The sequence below is a fragment of the Arachis hypogaea genome, chromosome 13 (assembly GCF_003086295.3).
Source record: "Arachis hypogaea cultivar Tifrunner chromosome 13, arahy.Tifrunner.gnm2.J5K5, whole genome shotgun sequence".
In the NCBI taxonomy this organism is placed as follows: domain Eukaryota; kingdom Viridiplantae; phylum Streptophyta; class Magnoliopsida; order Fabales; family Fabaceae; genus Arachis; species Arachis hypogaea.
The window spans coordinates 96,698,205-96,703,066 of NC_092048.1; the positions used below are offsets into that span (position 1 = coordinate 96,698,205).

General features: G+C 35.7%; 1 non-coding gene across 1 annotated transcript; it reads left to right on the plus strand.

Moving 5' to 3' along the window:
• Nucleotides 1–336: 336 nt before the first annotated feature.
• LOC112739728 (small nucleolar RNA R71) lies at nucleotides 337–444 on the plus strand. Its single transcript, XR_003170664.1, has one exon. It is a non-coding gene; the product is annotated as a small nucleolar RNA R71 (small nucleolar RNA).
• The last annotated feature ends 4,418 nt before the right edge of the window (nucleotides 445–4,862 follow it).

Here is a 4,862-nt window from a genome sequence, read left to right on the forward strand (position 1 = left end):
TGCATAAGAAGCCTCTTGAGTACTGTTGGATGCAGCTTGTATTCCATTCAGACTCTGAGAAATCATATTGACTTGCTGAGTCAATATTTTTTTCTGAGCCAATATGGCATTCAGAGTATCAATTTCAAGAACTCCCTTCTTCATAGGCGTCCCATTATTCACAGGATTCCTTTCAGAAGTGTACATGAACTGGTTATTTGCAACCATGTCAATGAGTTCTTGAGCTTCTGCAGGCGTTTTCTTTAGGTGAATGGATCCACCTGCAGAGGTATCCAATGACATCTTAGATAACTTAGACAGACCATCATAGAATATATCCAGGATGGTCCATTCTGAAAGCATGTCAGAAGGACACTTTTTGGTCAGTCCTTTGTATCTCTCCCAAGCTTCATAGAGGGATTCACCTTCTTTCTGTTTGAAGGTTTGAACATCCACTCTAAGCTTGCTCAGCTTTTGAGGAGGAAAGAACTTGGCTAGGAAAGCCTTGACCAGCTTATCCCAAGAGTTCAGGCTATCCTTAGGTTGAGAGTCCAACCATACTCTAGCTCTGTCTCTTACAGCAAAAGGGAAAAGCATGAGCCTGTAGACTTCAGGATCTACTCCATTAGTCTTAACAGTATCACATATCTGCAAGAATTCAGTTAAGAACTGAAAAGGATCTTCAGATGGAAGTCCATGAAACTTGCAGTTCTGCTGCATCAGAGAAACTAATTGAGGTTTCAGCTCAAAGTTGTTTGCTCCAATGGCAGGAATGGAGATGCTTCTTCCATGTAAATTGGAATTTGGTGCAGTAAAGTCACCAAGCATTCTCCTTGCATTGTTGTTGGGTTCGGCAGCCATCTCCTTTACTTGTTCAAAATTTTCAATCAAGTTGTCTCTGGATTGTTGTAATTTAGCTTCTCTTAATTTCTTCTTCAGAGTCCTTTCAGGTTCTGGATCAGCTTCAACAAGAATGCCTTTTTTTCTGTCCCTGCTCATAATAAAGAGGAGAGAAAAAAAGAAAAGAAGAGGAATCCTCTATGTCACAGTAAAGAGGTTCCTTATTGTTAGTAGAAGAAAAGAAGAAGAGAAAAATCTGAACTCAGAAAGAGAGAGAGAGGGTTCGGATTTTTGGTGGGTGAGGGAGAGATGTTAGTATATGAATAAATAAATAGAATAAGATGAGAGAGGGAAAATTTCGAAAATAATTTTTGAAAAAGAGTTAGTTGATTTTTGAAAATAGTTTTTGAAAAAGGTTAGTGGTTTTTCGAAAATAAAAAAAAAATTAAAATAATGAAAAAGAAATTTTTGAAAAAGGGGGAAGATATTTTCGAAAATTAGAGAGAGAGAGAGAGAGAGAGTTAGTTAGGTAGTTTTGAAAAAGATAAGAAACAAACAAAAAGTTAGTTAGTTAGTTGAAACAAATTTTGAAAAGATAAGAAGTTAGGAAGTTAGAAAAGATATTTTTGAAATCACTTTTTTTTTTTTGAAAAAGGTAAGATAAGAAGATATTTTTGAAAAGATATGATTGAAATTAGTTTTTGAAAAAGATTTGATTTTTAAAATCACAATTAATGACTTGATTCACAAGAAATCACAAGATATGATTCTAGAACTTAAAGTTTGAATCTTTGTTAACAAGCAAGTAACAAACTTGAAATTTTTGAATCAAAACATTAATTGTTATTGTTATTTTCGAAAATTTGATATAAAAATAAGAAAAAAATTTTTGAAAAATATTTTTGGAATTTTCGAAAATAACTAAGAAATTTGAAAAAGATTTGATTTTTGAAAAAGATTTTGAAAAGGATAAGATTTTCAAATTGAAAATTTGATTTGACTCATAAGAAACAACTTGATTTTAAAAATTTTTGAAAAAGTCAATCCAAATTTTCGAATTTGATGAGAGAAAAAGGGGAAGATATTTTTTTTTTGGTTTTTGAATTTTTATGATGAGAGAGAAAAACAAGTAAAATGATGCAATGCATGAAATTTTTAGATCAAAACATGTGATGCATGCAAGAATGCTATGAATGTCAAGATGAACACCAAGAACACTATGAAGATCATGATGAACATCAAGAACATAATTTTGAAAAATTTTTAATGCAAAGAAAACATGCAAGACACCAAACTTAGAATTCTTTAATGCTTAGCCACTAAGAATTCAAGAATGCATATGAGAAACAAGAAAAGACACAAAATATGCAAATGCAAAGATCAAACAAGAAGACTTACCAAGAACAACTTGAAGATCATGAAGAACACTATGAATGCATGAATTTTTGAAAAATGAAAGATGCACATGCAATTGACACCAAACTTATAACATGACTCAAGACTCAAATAAGAAACAGAAAAATCTTTTTGATTTTTATGATTTTCTATTTTTTTTTGGATTTTTCAAAAATTAATTGAAAAAGGAAAATAAGGATTCCAAAATTTTTAATATGAATTCCAGGAATATTGCCATGTTAGTCTAAAGCTTCAGTCCAGAAATTAGACATGGCTCACTAGCCAGCCAAGCTTTCAATGAAAGCTCCGGTCCAAAACACTAGACATGGCCAATGGCCAGCCAAGCTTCAGCATGTAAATCAGGAACAGCAGCAAGTGGATTAGCAACAACTAGCTTGCTCTTGATAACAAATTGCAAGCCTCAGTCCAAATGAATTTAGACATGGCTTTACAGCCAGCCAGGCTTCAGATGCTTCATGAAACACTAGAATTCATTCTTAAAAATTCTGAAGAAAAATATATTTTTGAAAACATTTTTTTTCGAAAACATGTGAGAAAATTTGAAATATTTTTGAAAAATTTTTGAAAAGAAAACAAAAAAAAAATTACCTAATCTGAGCAACAAGATGAACTGTCAGTTGTCCAAACTCGAACAATCCCCAGCAACGGCGCCAAAAACTTGGTGCGCAGAAATTGTGATTACACTTTGATTATGTAAAATTCATCGCTCTTTCTTTCCCTGGTAATGGCGCCAAAAACATGATGCCAATACCATGGTTCACAACTTCGCACAACTAACCAGCAAGTGCACTGGGTCGTCCAAGTAATACCTTACGTGAGTAAGGGTCGAATCCCACGGAGATTGTTGGTATGAAGCAAGCTATGGTCACCTTGTAAATCTCAGTCAGGCGGATATAAAATAGTAATGGGGTTTTCGAAAATAATTAATAAAATAGGGATAGAAATACTTATGTAAATCACTTGTGAGAATTTCAGATAAGCGAATAGAGATGCTTTCGTTCCTCTGAACCTCTGCTTTCCTGCTATCTTCATCCAATCAGTCTTACTCCTTTCCATGGATGGCTTTATGTGATACATCACCATTGTCAATGGCTACTTTCGGTCTTCTCTCGGGAAAATGATCCAAATGCCCTGTCACGGCACGGCTAATCGTCTGGAGGCATCACCCTTGTCAATGGTTTCATCTTATCCTCTCAGTGAAAATGATCAACGCACCCTGTCACGGCACGGCTATTCATCTGTCAGTTCTTGATCATGCTGGAATAGGATTTACTATCCTTTTGCGTCTGTCACTACACCCAGCAATCGCGAGTTTGAAGCTCGTCACAGTCATTCAATCATTGAATCCTACTCGGAATACCACAGACAAGGTTTAGACCTTCCGGATTCTCTTGAATGCCGCCATCATTCTAGCTTACACCACGAAGATTCTGATTAAGAGATCTAAGAGATACTCATTCAGTCGAAGGTAGAACGGAAGTGGTTGTCAGGCACGCGTTCATAGGGAATGATGATGATTGTCACGTTCATCACATTCAGATTGAAGTGCGAATGAATATCTTAGAAGCGAAATAAGATGAATTGAATAGAAAACAGTAGTACTTTGCATTAATCTTTGAGGAACAGCAGAGCTCCACACCTTAATCTATGGAGTGTAGAAACTCTACCGTTGAAAATACATAAGTGAATAGAGGGTAAGCATGGCCGAATGGCCAGCCTCCCATGGAGGTCTAAAGATCTAAAAATTATCCAAAAATTCAAAGATGGTTCAAAAGATAATAGTGAAATGTCCTATTTATAATAAACTAGCTACTAGGGTTTACAGAAGTAAGTAATTGATGCATAAATCCACTTTCGGGGCCCACTTGGTGTGTGCTTGGGCTGAGCTTTAAATTTCCACGTGCAGAGGCCATTTGTGGAGTTGAACGCCAGGTTTTGATCCATTTCTGGCGTTCAACTCTGGTTTTTGATCCATTTCTGGCGCTGAACTCCAGAATTGAGCAGAGAGCTGGCGTTGAATGCCAGTTTGCGTCATCTAAACTTGGGAAAAGTATGGACTATTATATAATGCTGGAAAGCCCTAGATGTCTACTTTCCAACGCAATTGAAAGCACGCCATTTAGAGTTCTGTAGCTCCAGAAAATCCACTTTGAGTGCAGGGAGGTCAGAATCCAACAGCATCAGCAGTCCTTCTTCAACCTCTGAATCTGATTTTTGCTCAAGTCCCTCAATTTCAGCCAGAAAATACCTGAAACCACAGAAAAACACACAAACTCATAGTAAAGTCCAGAAATGTGATTTTAACATAAAAACTAATGAAAACATCCCTAAAAGTAACTAGATCCTACTAAAAACATACTAAAAACAATGCCAAAAAGCGTATAAATTATCCACTCATCACAAGCCATACTCAAGTGGGACAATAAAGCTAATAGAAATGAATTTTACCCACTCAAGTGAAGGAGTAGATGGCAATCTAGGCAAAGATGCTTCCAAAGATCTTGACAAAGCGTAACCAACCCCCGTTCTTCTATTTCTAGGGACTTCCACCTCTTTACAAGATCTCTTAATTTTAATCCTTTGTTCATCAATTCTATCTAAGCCTTTTCCCTTACTCAAATCATAAA